This window comes from Mesoplodon mirus (genome assembly GCF_964341445.2).
Source record: "Mesoplodon mirus genome assembly, chromosome: 2".
NCBI classification, from domain to species: Eukaryota; Metazoa; Chordata; class Mammalia; order Artiodactyla; family Ziphiidae; genus Mesoplodon; species Mesoplodon mirus.
Genome location: NC_138977.1, coordinates 44,608,565 through 44,624,250, shown reverse-complemented (window position 1 = coordinate 44,624,250; position 15,686 = coordinate 44,608,565). Strand labels below are relative to the sequence as shown.

General features: G+C 41.3%; 1 protein-coding gene across 1 annotated transcript in view; it reads left to right on the top strand.

Annotated features, from left to right (window-relative positions):
* Positions 1-15,686, top strand: part of FRAS1 (Fraser extracellular matrix complex subunit 1) — a 471,586-nt gene that overhangs the window by 88,153 nt on the left and 367,747 nt on the right. The gene's annotated exons all lie outside the window — the stretch shown is intronic.

Here is a 15,686-nt window from a genome sequence, read left to right as displayed (position 1 = left end):
TTGGATTTATTCTGTATGGGACTCTCTGTGCCTCCTGGACTTGATTAACTATTTCCTTTCCCATATTAGGGAAGTTTTCAACTATAATCTCTTCAAATACTTTCTCAGTCCCTTTCTTTTTCTCTTCTTCTTCTGGAACCCCTATAATTCGAATGTTGGTGCGTTTAATGGTGTCCCAGAGGTCTCTGAGACTGTCCTCTGTTCTTTTCATTCTTCTTTCTTTATTTTGCTCTGCATCAGTTATTTCCACTATTTTATCTTCCACCTCACTTATCTGTTCTTCTGCCTCAGTTATTCTGCTATTGATCCCATCTAGAGTATTTTTCATTTCATTTATTGTGTTTTTCATCGATGCTTGATTCATCTTTAGTTCTTCTAGGTCCTTGTTAACTGTTTCTTGCATTTTGTCTATTCTATTTCCAAGATTTTGGATCTTGGAAATAGAATCTTGGATCATCTTTACTGTCATTATTCTGAATTCTTTCTCAGGTAGACTGCCTATTACCTCTTCATTTGTTAGGTCTGGTGGGTTTTTATCTTGCTCCTTCTCCTGCTGTGTGTTTTTCTGTCTTCTCATTTTGCTTATGTTACTGTGTTTGGGGTCTCCTTTTTGCAGGCTGCAGGTTCGTAGTTCCCGTTGTTTTTGGTGTCTGTCCCCAGTGGCTAAGGTTGGTTTAGTGGGTTGTGTAGGCTTCCTGGTGGAGGGGACTAGTGCCTGTGTTCTGGTGGATGAGCCTCGATCTTCTCTTTCTGGTGGGCAGGTCCACGTCTGGTGGTGTGTTTTGGGGTGTCTGTGGACTTTTTATGATTTTAGGCAGCCTCTCTGCTAATGGGTGGCATTGTGTTCCTGTCTTGCTAGTTGTTTGGTATAGGGTGTCCAGCACTGTAGCTTGCTGGTCGTTGAGTGAAGCTGGGTGCTGGTGTTGAGATGGAGATCTCTGGAAGATTTTTGCTGTTTGATATTATGTGGAGCTGGGAGGTCTCTTGTGGACCAGTGTCCTGAAGTTGGCTCTCCCACCTCAGAGGCACAGCACTGACTCCTGGCTCCTTAATTTGGGATGACTTGTTGTCTATTCATGTATTCCACAGATGCAGGGTACATCAAGTTGATTGTGGAGCTTTAATCCGCTGCTTCTGAGGCTGCTGGGAGAGATTTCCCTTTCTCTTCTTTGTTCTCACAGCTCCCTGGTCTCAGCTTTGGATTTGGCCCCGCCTCTCCGTGTAGGTCGCCGGAGGGCGTCTGTTCTTCGCTCAGACAGGACAGGGTTAGAGGAGCAGCCGCTTCGGGGACTGTGGCTCACTCAGGCCGCAGGGGAGGGAGGGGCATGGAGTGCGGAGCGAGCCTGCAGCGGCAGAGGCCGGCGTGACGTTGCACCAGACAGAGGCGTGCCGTGCATTCTCCCAGGGAAGCCGTCCCTGGATCCCGGGACCCCGGCAGTGATGGGCTGCACAGGCTCCCTGGAAAGGGGGCGTGGACAGTGACCTGCGCTCTCACACAGGCCTCTTGGCGGCGGCAGCAGCAGCCCCAGCATCCCACGCCCATCTCTGGGCTCCGCGCTTTCAGCTGTGGCTCGCGCCCGTCTGTGGAGCATCTTCAGTGTTTTTTTATTTTTCTGGTTAACAAAAATCTTGGTGCATTATTAGGAGTATGCTGGGCGTGTCTACCTCATCTGTCTGAAGTGAGGTTGTATAACTCTGCCCTAGGAGATGCTCTTGTACTAAATGTCAACTTAAAAAATTTCATCTAATGCCATAGATCTTCATCTGTAAAATGAGGAGACTTCTCTTTGCCCTCTATCCTTCAGGATAAAACAAGATAGAAATTTTGTACTGATAATTCAGGCTCTTGGTAGGACGATGCTGAAAAGACTTTGTCTTCCATAAACTAATTTGATGATGAATTTAATCGTCCATTTTTCTGTTCCCAATATCATGCATTTTCCAAGCCTTGGTCATGAAATATTTCTATGAGCATCAAGTTGTGGCTAAAAGATATGCAAACAACTAATTCATCGATATGGAAATATGTTTGTTTTTAATGTGTCTCTTGTAATTTTACCATTTTTCTTGATGTTGACTTTGACTTCTTGCTAGAAGGGAAAGCAGGTTTTACTCCTATTCCTAAAAGGAATCCACAAAAAAAATGTTTTTCAATCAGCATACATGGGATACAGCACTAACATGGGATGATGTTCTGCGTCAGCGGGAATTTATGATTATGTCCTTCTATCCTGTTGTTCGTTCCCCAGAAAAATTTGGTTTTAAGTGGGAAGAGATAGAAATGGTACCACAAGAACAGTTTTTTTTGGATCCAGAATTGCTGTTGTTTTGCACAGCAGGACTTCTATGTCACTGAGCACCCACTGTCCTTTCTGAGGAAACAGAAAGCAGTGTTTCACTGCTGTAAATGAAGATTGAGAGTGATGGGTGACATTTGAGGAAAATGTCCTCTCAAATGATTGCAAAACCACAAATCTATCTCATCTGTAGGGTTTTCAGTGTAGAGGATCTTGTAAATTTTGTCTGGCTGCCATTGTCGTTGTTACGTTTAGTCCATTTCTGTCACTGCCTGTTAGGTGACTGTTTTGCTCTTATCTGATAACTTTGGAAACCCAAGTTATTTCTCCTGAGGCTATCAGGCAGAAGAGTCTTTCAGGAGCTGGTTGATTCTGAAGTATGAAGCTGCTTTTTCCAAAGGGAAGGGAAGACATGGTTTTAGTTCCTTGCTGTGTCAGCGTAAACCATCTTGTAGTGGGGAAAAGAATAAAATGGGATTATGTAAGAAAAATAAGTTCCGAGAAGTATTTATTCCAGTTGTTTTTATAGATAATTGCTAGGAAACAATTTGTGGGGTGATTTCTTTTCCTCTCTAACCTTCTAGGATTGAGCATGCGGGCTAAGAGGCCCTGGTGCTTGAAATGGTATTAAAGAAGAAGCAACAGGCAGATGACACACTATTTCACTTCCTGCTTGTCTCTAGAAAACACACCCCAAACTCAGATGATAGAAAAGGTAGTAAAGATACCACCCTTTTAATGGAGACTCTTGGAACATTGCCCCACTCTTATAAAAAATACTTTATTCACATTTTCTCATTCTGTTTTTATTCATCTTTTTATGAGTAAATTTATGTGCATAGATCCTTATTTATATAGATGTGCACCTTCATGTAATTTATGTTTCTCAGTCCTTGATAATTTTATCTTATTCTCTCTATTATAAGAAAAATTGATATAGTATCTCTCACTATTTAAAAAAATCTATTTTAATTAACTTTCAGGGTCAAAGATTTCATTTATTCCTGGGGTCAGTTAATTGAGTTACCTGATTATTCTAAGAGTGAATAATATTTATAATGGTTTTATTAGCAGGGATTATAACTTAGTGACTGGTTTCTTTCTAAGTTGTGTGCACTTTCTAAAAGTTGTTTGGTACTCAGAATGCAAACCCTCTTTCCCTGTTACCCTCCACCCCTTGCCAAGGGAACAGTATTTTAAATTATGATGAATGAGGGTTAGGTTTCCATTCTAACCCACAAATCTTTGTAACCCATACTGGAGCTGATCTATAGTGCTGTGGTTTCTTGTTGCTTCTTTGGAAAAATTAGTCCCAAGTCATAAAGTGACATATGATTTCCTCCATAGCTCCAATATTGACAAAAATAATATTTTGCCTTTCCTTTCGAACTGTCAGAGTACGTTTCGCTTTGTTTTTTCCTTCCCCGCCAACCTGGGTAGTGTGAGGAGTTCTAATTCATTTTCTTCCTTTTGGTGCAGAAACATGAAAAAAGTTGTGCATGGTTACATCTGACAAAGACGGCAGCAGGAAGAGGTTTTTGCTCTGCTTGTCCAACCTTCAGTGTCCCTCAGGTGGGGATTGCATTGGGCACCTGGCTGGAACAGAGCTGGGTTCCAAGAGGCTGGAGACAGGTGTAGGTTCCTGCATTGGGCACAGAAAGCCAGAGGGGCAAGAGGGGTAGTTCATGTCAGAGTTCTTGAGGACAAATATTAAGTCAGTGGTCTGTGATAGGATGTGGCAGAACAAATGGCTAGATTTTCAGCTGAAATGGATTTCAAGAAGGGGCGGGCAGGAACTCCTTTGTATGGGATGCTCAGCATTTTCCATTGGAGAGGGTGGGGTAGTATGTGATGCTTGAAACACTATAAAAGGGCTATTTTTAAAGTGGTATGTTTATGACTCCAGAGCCACTCGTAATGTTTTAGAGTAATAAAAATTCTAAATTAGTACAGATTAAAGAATATAACATAAGGAACAGAAACTGCATTTATGACCAATTAATACAACTAATCCTTTTAAAATTTCATGAAATGTTAAGATGTAGGAAGAGATTTAGAAAGGTTTTGATTTTATTAAATTGCTAGTGGGAATTTAGTACTTATGTAAAACACTACAATTGTTCTAAAGGGAAAAAAACCTTACCTGAGATAATGCCTCATATAAATGTAAGTTATTACTATACAGCGAATTTCCTACAGAAGGAAACTAAAGGCTATTTAAAAATCTCAATTTTTATTAGGGAAAATCAAGCATTTTCATGACATTGTATTTAAACGTGGGCACAACACAGTTAATACCTTTTTCATTTTAAAAGCTTTATAATATTTTCCTCATTCTTTTTTGTCCTCTTTTTTTCATGTAGTTCTTTTTAAAAGTAACATCTTATTTTCCTGATTCATCAGCCTGAAACCAGTCTAAAGTTCTTTCTCAAAACTTCTGTCTTCTTGAACCTATTCCTAAAGTTTTCCTGAAGATCAGACTCTGCTTAAGATTCATTCAGTTATTCATTCACTCAGGTCCAATACCAGGTGATGGGAATATACTAATAAGAAAAGTCAAGGTTTCTGCGCTTCTAACCTTCACTCCTTTAAGTCAGACTACAGATTAAAAAGACAACTTCTGGAGTAATTCTCTGATGCTCTAAAAATTGATGAATGTTAATCATGCTGGAATCATCCCCTCCCCCCCTGCCCCCCCCCCCCGCTTTGTTTTGTTTTTGAAGAATGGTTAATGTCCAGGTAAAAATCAGAGCTTTCTGAGTTAAAGGTATGATAAAGCTGACCAGTGACCTTTATTTCGACAAAATAGTTTATAAAATACTTTCATCAATGTCTTTGGCATATAGTAGGGACCCTTGCCTTTCTTTTTATAATATTTTACAGTGTGTTTCAAACAACTTCATCTTAGGAAAAGCTCCAACAATCCTACATGGGGCTTTCTTCAGTGTCTAGCTCTTATTGGATCCTAATAGTTATGTTGACTTGAGAAACTCCAAAGATCTTAGAAGTGAAGCAAAATGTTTTCATAGAAAGCACATCAAACTGCTAAATTAGAAGACCTGAGTTGTAATCCTAGCTTTATTGATGTCTACTTTTATTCCCTTCCTGCTCGAGACTGTTTACTCATCTACAAAATGATGGCTGTGGTAGATGATAGTTAAGGGTTTATATTAGGTACTTATTGTTGTGTAACAGACCAGCCCCCAAACATCAGTGTCTTAAAACAATTAGCATTTATTATTGCTCAGGAGGCAGATATGGGTCATCTGGGCAGTCCTGCTAACATGGGCCAGGCTTGCTTGATCTTGATTGTGCTTGCTGGTGCATCTGCAGTCGGCTAGCAGGTTGGCCTAGGGGCTGGCTCTTAGTTGGGCAACAAGATGAGAACGTCATATAGTTCTTATCATCTAGCAGGTTAGCCTGGGCTTATTCTCTTGGCCAAAGCATATGTCCCAAGAGTGAATCTTGGGACATACAAGGCCTCTTAAAGCCTGTTAATTCCACCACACTCTGTTGGTTGAAGCAAATCTCAAGCCCAACCCAGATTCAAGAGATGTGGAAATAGACTCCAAAGTCTTAGTGAAAAGGCATGGAAACAGGGAGGAGTGAAAAATTAGTCTGCTTTGCAATTAATTGACTTACAAGCCCCTTTGAGCTCTAACTTTTTGTTAAACCAATAAGTGATTTATTTTGTTATTTAAATACCTACCACTGTGCTTAAGCACTGAAAGAAATACCAAAGAAGAATAACACTTGGCTATATATGGAAGGCACTTTGTATTTTACAAAATCATTTTCACTTTCCAGAGAAACATAAAAGATACCCTTGCGGATCTGGCAATGGGGTTAAGCAAATAAGGCTCATATATTAAAACAGAAAACATTTCAAGACCATCTGTTTTTCTTTTGGATGGAAACTTGTGAGAGCTACAGGACAGGAGGCAAATGTGGGCTGGAATTGTCTACTAAGTGTTGAAGGGTTAGGTGGCAGTGGTTACATGCAGACTAATCCGATTTTTTCCCCTTTGATCACCCCTTATATTTATACACACAAAGAGAGCAAAAGATATTTTAATTAAGCAAGGGAAACAAAGAGTTTGGGGATGAATAATTAATCTCAAAACTTATTTCCTGCCTGTTTAAGGAAGAAGTTATATCTTGACTACAGAATTTTAGTAAATAAAAACTATTCTCAAAAGAATATTTAATTTTCTCAATACTCACCAAATATTTTTAAGTAGTAGTTTCTTTGAATAAAGTGAGTGGGATTAATTTCAACCACTGCCAGAGGTTGCTAGCTGTTCATTAAAATCCATTTCCCCTTCCTACATCTCCCAGCCTCTCATGAAGTTAGACATATCATTTGATTGAGTTCTATCTCATGGAATTCGAGTAGAAGAACATGGGCCACTTCCTGGCTTGTTCCCTAAAACCTCCAACAAGTGGTTTTCCGTACCTCCCCTCTTTTGGCGCTGAGTCGGCCACACCCAGAGTGACTTCGGAAGCCCTTGATTGATGTTGTAAGAGCTCTTGTCAATCTGTTTTCCTAAAGGGCTGCCTGGAGCAGAATCCCTCTTTCAAACAGGAACGTCTGCCCTGGATTATTAGCTGAGCAAGACATGAAATTGTATTGTGTCTAGCACAATACATAGTGGACCTATTTGTCCACTGCAACTAATACAACAAATCATATGTTTGCTTGTAAAATCAAGATGGCTAAAGGCATAATTAAAGAGTTTTCTAGACCATCTTCTCTGTCTACAGATACAAAGAAGATCTCAGAAGTCTGAGCTCATTACCGAAGACAGAACTGAATAAGACTATTTCTGCTTCAGGGAGCACAGTCTCATAGGGTAAACACGTATATAAAAGGATGATTATTATACAATTTGGTAAACCTATTTTCTGGTATAAGCTAAATTATTTTATCATAGAGATCCCATTACTTAGTGATTCAAACAAGATAAAAAAGTCTTTTTTTTTTTTTTGGTAATAGTTCAGAGTAAGGTGGACAGTCCAAGAAGGGTAGGTATAACTCTAGAGAGTTATAATATCAGTACTGATAAGAGTTATCACTATTGATCATTATTAATAATGATCATTATTATTACAGGTAGCATTAACTGGCACTTACTGTGTGTTAAGCTCTTTTCCAAATCCTTAGGTATAATCACTTCTTTAATGGTTACAAAACCCAAATGTGTTAGGTACTGTTTATTTTCCCATTTTACAGGTAAGAAAACCTAGGCACAAATTGCTTAAATAATTTACCCAAGTTCACATAGCTAGGATGTGACTTAGATGGACTTTGAACGAGGTAGTCTGAGCCTAGGCTATTAACCACCACGCTATACTTCAATAAGCAAGTTGATGCAGTGGGTGGTCATTGTAGTATGGGAACAGCCATTGATCTTGGTGACATTTGACTGATACCTTTAAACTATTTTCTTTTAGCACTCAAACTCAGCTTGTAATGGTGAACTTGGTGCTGTGGTTATGCTGCATTACGTGTTTCTTACGTGTTTTATGTTCTAAATGTATCATGATTCTTTGAGCCAATTCTAATTGTTGTGAGTTTCTGTTTATGCAGTCAATAAAGGTTGTACCAGTTCAAAAAAGTTAGTGGTAACTATTTGTATATAGTCTTCCCAAGCTGACAATTTTTTTTTTTTTTTTTTTTTTTTTTTTTTTGCGGCATGCGGGCCTCTCACTGTTGTGGCCTCTCGTGTTGCGGAGCACAGGCTCCGGACGCGCAGGCTCAGTGGCCACGGCTCACAGGCCTAGCCGCTCCGCGGCATGTGGGGTCTTCCCGGACCGGGGCATGAACCCGTGTCCCCTGCATCTGCAGGTGGACTCTCAACCACTGTGCCACCAGGGAAGCCCTTGATGAACGAATGTAGAATAATACTCTAAGTAGAGTTCATCTCGTGAACCCCCATCAGAAGCATTCCATACAGGTCTTCTCCTTGTCCTCTGCATTTGCCCTGCAGCTCTCACTTAGATGGATGACAGTGTCTGAATGTTCCTCTCCCTCAGCCACTCCTTAAAGAAGGCTGAAAATGATTTTTCATAGCATCTTTGCTTTTTCCTCCTGTAATATTCGCACGAGACGGTTTCGCAAATATAAACCTAATTTGAAACCGCAAATTCTCTTCTCTTTGAGTAGCCACAGTCAAAATGTGCAAAGCCATTTTTACTACTGTGCGTTACATTTTTTCATTTTATCAGAGTATTGGATTTTTTTGTCTGAGACTTATACCGTATTGACTTTCAAATGGGGATAATTTTAGTTTTCCTTAACATATTGTGACTGCTGTCCTACTTTTTTCAATCCCCTATGAAGATTTTCTCCTGTAGGGATACGAGTGGATAGAAGTGGATCCTGAACATCACATCTGTGGCATGCTGAATTTCTCTGGTGACTGAGCCAGCTCTTGATAAAGAGGCTAGGCAGGTGCTAAAAGATTCTTGGAGATGCTTTCTCCCTGGAGCCATTGCGTCTGATTAATGCTGAACCTTGTTGGATTTTGTGAGGGTGCTTTGTGTGCAAGATGTCTGGCAAGACAGAATAAAAGAAGGAACCGGGCAGTGTCAGTTTACTGAAGTTGGCAGCTCTTCACTGGGAACTTTAGATGTAAATTATGATCCAGGTTGGGACTGCTGCATGTACTACAAGAAGGGTTTTGAAAGTCCAGTAGGCCTAACAAGGGGGTTGTAAACTGCAGGCTGCCCTTTTATTCCTTGAGTACAATTGGCTTGAGCCATTTAGGAATGAATTAAGTAATTTTTCTCAATTATCACGCATTCATCATCTTTGCCCAGACAAAGCTACTGAGGTCAGGAAGTGAATGGGGAGCTGGGAATTCCAGTTTCCCTGACTGGGTCTACTTTTCACTAGCCACGTTACTTTGGGCAAATTGTTTTACCTCTGTTCTTTCTCCCTACAGCAAAGCTAATTTTGACTCATGGAATTCATGGGCTGGTGCAGGGGGTGGCATTGTGAGTGTGCCATATTGGAGTTTGAATTTCTACTCTGACACTCACCCAGTGTAACCTTGGTCAAGTTGCTTAATCTCTAAGCTTTAGATGCCATCTCTCAAGTGGGGAGAGTCATGTACACTTCGTGGGGACTGTTACAAGGACTAAATAAGGCTGTCCCAGATATCACCAAGCACAATATCTAGCACATAGTAGGTGCCTATTAAATTCTAATTATTATATTTCATTATTATGATTACTGTTATCAAGTTTTCAAACTGGGTGAGACACCGGCAAAATAGCAATGGAGGTGCAAGGAATGTTCTTTTACAAAAGATCATGACTATTGCTATGTAAAGGCACTATTTTCCAATGCAACAGTAATTATTATATTCATATTAGAAAGTTTTTCTTCAGAGACTTATTTTCACAAATAAAAGAGAATAACGTCAGACATCTTCTGAAATGAAAATCAGTGTGTCATAGAGGAAAGCGCACGCGATTCAGGAGTTGCACAGATCTCGCCTTGAATTCTGGCACTACCATGTACTAACTGTGACCTTGGAAAAGTTAATCAGCTCCTCTAAGCCTCAGTTTACTTGTTCATAAGATGAAGATGAGATGATAATGTTCATATAAACAAGACTCATTTTGAGAATTAGAGCTAATACATAAAGTTGGTTGTCTTATGCATACTGGGTGATTAATTAACAGAACACAACAGGACACTGCCATGCACTTTCTTAAGGTGTGTTTAATGCCGTCTTGAGCTTCCAAGATCCCCCAATTGTGTTGTCTGTTATTCTGCTCTTAAAGCATCCCATTCTTTTCCTCCATGGCACTTAGTCACAATGTACCTTCTGCCATTTATTCATATGTTTGTTTACTATCTATCTTTTCCTTCTGGGCTGAGGGCTAGGTCTGTGCCTGTCTGTTCACAATTATATAGCTAGCACACTGCCTGGCATGTAGTTAGGGCTCAATAAATCTTTGTTAAATGAGTGGATGAAAAGATAGCCAACAACCAACAGTGGTATTCCTCGTCTATAAGCACACATCATTTATTTGTCACTTTATTTCATATCACCTTGTAACATCACTTGTTGTCTTATTAATTAGCTCTGGTAAAATTGCTAATTATTTTCTTTTACTCTCTGATAGGTTGTAAACCCTTTAAATGCTGGAGCCATAGACTAGATCTGCATCTCCCATAGACAGTACAGTGCTTTGCACAGTAATTTTTTGTTGAATAAATGAACCAGAAAAGGAGAAAAAACTCATCCTGGGGATGTCACCCAAGATTAAACTTTGGGGAAATGTCTTGAGGTTGGTTTGCATTCAGCTCTCTTTCTGTGTTGTTCCTGTCTATTGTATTGTAATAGTGATCATTGATGTCTAGAGAGGTGAGAAGAAAAGGCGTGTCAACTCTCTGACACTGCCCTAACCATACTTATGTACTCATCTTGGTGATCTATTTCTTCACTGCCCTGGTGGCCCTGCTCCATGACCACACTGCATCATCAGTAGAAATGGCTGTGGCTTTGACTTCCTCTCTCAGGTCACTTCCCTCCCTCTCTCATGTTGAACTGCTCTTTCTCTTTCTCTTGGCTTCCAGCATCCGTGTCCACTCTCTTTCTCTCAGTTCTCTTTTTCATTGTTAGCACCTGTCTTTACTTTCCTGTCTACCACCCTTAGTCACATTCAAGTTCAAAGTAAGCCAGCTACCACTTTAGAACTTTTCCTGTGGGCCTTTACTTGCCTACCATCAGCTTGAACTTACTTGGCCCTCTTTCTGCTCTGATTTGAAAACCATGAAATCTAATCTCAGCTGAACCCTCACTGTTGGCAAGCACTATTTTATCAGAAAAATCCCGGGCTTCCCTGGTGGCGCAGTGGTTGAGAGTCCGCCTGCCGATGCAGGGGACACGAGTTCGTGCCCCGGTCCGGGAAGATCCCACATGCTGTGGAGCGGCTGGGCCCGTGAGCCATGGCCGCTGAGCCTGCATGTCTGGAGCCTGTGCTCCACAAGGGGAGAGGCCACAACAGTGAGAGGCCCGCGTAACGCAAAAAAAAAAAAAAAAAGAAAAATTCCTATACAACTGCCATTCCACATCTTCTCTGCTTTCCTAAGGCTCTCCTGCCTTACCCCTCCCAGGGAGGAGAAATGATTTGCCCGAGACTACAAGAGCTGGTAATTGCCCAGAAACAGGACCTGAACCCCTGCACTCTGGCTCTTCAGAGGCACTTACTATTCCCTACCGCCTCTTTGTGTGTTCTGTATGTGCCTGTACAACCCTTGCGAAATATATGACATGATGTTTTAACGATTTTCTCTTACATAAATATAATATATAATGCTTAGAATTGGGCAACTTACTCTTTTTCACTCAACAACATATTTTGGAGTTGAAGTTATTCTTAACTCCTCCACCTTCATGCCACATTTTTGTTAGATTCCATGGGGACTCCCCTTGTGGTTTCTCTTACCTCCCTATCCGCACCCAGGATCGCCACTGTGCTCAAGCCATTTCGCCTAGCATATTGCTGTCACTCTCTTGACTAGAAAAAAAAAAAAAAAGCATAACAGCTGTGAAACTACTGTCTCCTACTGGTATCTCTCTTCAGCACATCACCGCAGCCTTTTCAGTTTTCCCAAGGTCTAACTTTGATCTTGTTCCTTCCCACCTCACATACTTCTATGCCTATTTCCTACCAAATTAAATACAGGCTCTTGGCCCTTAAAGACCTCTATAATGCAGCCTCACCCCATCTTTCTAGTTGTAGCTATACTAACCCTGCAAAATTCTCTATGCTTTCCCATGGCCATTCCTTTTTCATGTCATTTCCTAAGTCAAGAGTAGCCTCTTTCTGTCTTTACCTGTTAAAACCTTTCTCATCTTACTCATGTTAAATGCTGGAGGCGCAGCATTTGAGATGCTCCTTGACTCATGAACTCCTCCTTTAGGTGCTGTCCTGTTCTCTCCCTTCTACTCCCTCTCCCCTCTTCCTCCTCCTCCCCTTGCATTTCATACCTCACTGTTTCCCCTATAGTATCTTCATTTGCATCCTTGCCTTTAGGTCTGTTCAAGACTGCACATTCCTTGCCCTTCTGTTTACAATTTTCATCTTCTGGCTAAGTGCATTGATAGTAAAAGTTCTTTACTATCTATGTAGTTATTTGTTTTAATTGAGTAGAATCCTCCAAGAAAAGTTGTTGTATTTAATACCACCATTTAAAAAATTTTGCTTCCATTAATTTTATTAGCCTAAATAACTATTAGTCTGTTGAGATTCTTTTGTGAAGTTCTTGATTTTTTGTGAAGCTCTTTGGGACACCTTTATATTTTAAAACTGTACTTTTCCTCAGAGTATCATTATTTTGGATTGAATTTAAAGGTGACCATATGATAAAAAATAATGCTTTGTGGCCTCTGTTTGGGTGGCAGTATTTTATCCATGATGTCCAACAAACAGAAGTTCATTGTGAGGTGTTCATTTAGAAGATGGGTGCAAATATCTGTCCACAACTGAGGAGCGCTAGAAATACTGCCTTTATATTGTAGACGCTAGTCAATTTCTGATACTGAGTCTCCATGCCGTCAGAGGGACAGAATGATAATAGCCTAAGTCCTTCTGATGTGCTCTGTCGTCTTCCTGGGGTTTTGTCACCATTGAGGTTTACACACTGCTAGTTCTTCCCAGGTTTTCCAGGGAGGTGGTTTGTCTCTGTCTTGAGTCAAAACTAGTTGCCAAGAGATATCTCTGACACCCTCTTCACTGCCCCCCAAAGCTCTTTGGGTTTAGGTGTCTTTGGCTGCTCCTGCTGTATCCTAAAAGCATGGGCATCTATCCCTGGGCAGACTTTAGCCCCCTCTGCCTAGGGCACCAGGAACACAAAGTCAGTTCGCTCTAGTGGAGTCTTGTTACCTCCAGGGCTGCTGTGGGGAAGTGGGGTCCAGTCTCTCTTTACTCCCAAGACCCCTCCCTTTCTGTCAGTTTCCTCCCTCTTGTTATCTGCCATCCTTTACAATCTCCGCAATCCCATCCCCAAGAGCTATCGTGTCTTTGAACACGGGAAGCAACTTAGAATTGAAACTGAAAAGTGCTGTGGCTCTTGCAATTATGCCTTTAGTGGGGGTATTTTGACTCTAGTTGCTTGCTTCATTACTACTCATTCTTACTTAACCCATGTCTTTGGATAAAGTGCAGAAAGTTGGGACTCTGTTTACTGATTAGTGATGACAACCAGCAAATCCTAATGGAGGAAACCATTAGGTTTTTCAAGAACGTTTTTATTATTGGGAAACTATGGAAAAAGTGCTCCTCACTTAAAACATTGCTTTGGGGCTTCCCTGGTGGCGCAGTGGTTGAGAGTCCGCCTGCCGATGCAGGGGACACGGGTTCGTGCCCCGGTCCGGGAAGATCCCACATGCCGTGGAGCAGCTGGGCCCGTGAGCCATGGCCGCTGAGCCTGCACGTCCGGAGCCTGTGCTCCACAACGGGAGAGGCCACAACAGTGAGAGGCCTGCGTACCGCAAAACAAACAAACAAACAAAAAACCCCAGAAAAACACCATTGCTTTGAAGAGCCATCATGGATAAAAATGACAGGCCGGTTGAAGCAATAAAAAACAGTTCTCTTGGCATTGCACTGTTATTGTCGACGTGTTTAATAATTCTTACCACTGCTTATCATCACCTACTGTACATTAAGTACATTAAGCTTCATTGTACAGATGGCACAACTGGGCATCGCGTGACTCACTCTTGATTACCACATTCCTCGGTGTCTGCTGTGTCTCCCATGCTTCAGCTGAACACACGACTGCATCTGTGAGATCAGAATAGCAGCTTCTTTTATTTTTAGGACCAATCTCTGACGCTCAGCCTCTGAACGAGCCTCCTGTGTCCCAGGAGCTCTCCGTAAATTGAATTTTGCTGCGTTGACTGCTTCCACTTGGAAATGTGTTGGCTCATGTTCTCAACTACAAGAAAGCATGGTCCATGTAGGTCACATAAAATACCTTATTGTTAATTTAGGGCCTGGCAAGCATACCTATGTTAATGCATCTCTTCCATATTTGGTATGTTTATGAGACCTGCTTAACAAAGACTTGAATATCATTTGAATATACAAGAGGATTATGTGTCTGAAGAGAAGATAATGAGGAGACAGCTTGATGGATAGTAATGCTACCTGTCAATGGCTGGCAGCAAAAGCACGGTCCCCATGCATGCCTCGCACCCTAGCCCCTTCCACCACAAGACCCTTTGCTTTCCTGTAACCAGAAGTGGTTTTCTGTTTGGGGGGTTAACTGATACAGAAGGGAGGGAAAAGTTAGAGGAGGTATGTTCATTCCTCTGTCTCAAAAATGCTGAGCATACCAGTTGTCTAACAATTAAGATAAGCCAAGTATTTGGCTGACTAGTGCTGGTTGTCTTCAGGCATGAAAGTAGCCTGCAATATAATTTGTCTTTGGGATAAAATGACAGGATTATGAATCTTTAACCAGGCTTTCTTAAGTTCAGTAAGATGGAAAGCTGAATTAGGTCAGAAGTCTCAGGCACGAGAACGCAGTCTAAATCTTGAGCCATTTGCTTAAAGTGGGAATACCTGTGTAAGAATTGTTGGGATTGATGTTTTCATTTGGAAACAAAATATAAACCCTAAATGTAAATCACTGAATTTTCTCCTAGCCGCATACAAATAACGCATTACACTCATACTCAGGCTGCAGTGTTATTGAAGCAGAAAGGCATTACTGTGTTCAGTAATGTGCTGTGAAGATTTTCATTATTGAATCTAAGCAGGCTTGGTTCTAGGCAGAAAGATGAAGTAGGTGAAATCAGCCTTTGCTGCTTCCTGCAAAGGCAGGCCACTCTTCTCCGTTGGCCCCAACCTGACACTGCCCAGCAGGTTTTGGCCCCTTATCTCATTGTCTGGGGGCCGTTTTGGTGGAGCGGCAGATCTCCCTTTGGGCTCTTTTAGTACTTGCATTCTTGGCTCCCATCAATTAAGCTCCTACTGTGTGCCTGCCACTGGGTGAGGTGCTCTACACACATTCTGCCTTTAATGGTTGCACCCTGGGTGGTGAGCGCTTTCCTTTACATTGTTCTGCCCTTGGAGTCTGCCTTCCCCTGTTCTGACATCCCTCCCATGGACAAATTTACTACTCAGGTACCATGTTTCCATAAATGAAAGCTCTTAGAACTTCCAAGGAGAAAACTAAGCCAACACATTTGTCTGTGATAATATTTCACAGTCATTAAACACTAACTGTGTGCCAGACCCTCTGCTAAACATTGTATCTCATTTAATCTTTACAACACCCTCTCGAGGTAGGAACAATCATCTCTGTTTTACAAATGAAGAAACTGAGGTTGGAGAGGCTAAGTAGCGTCTCCAAGGCCA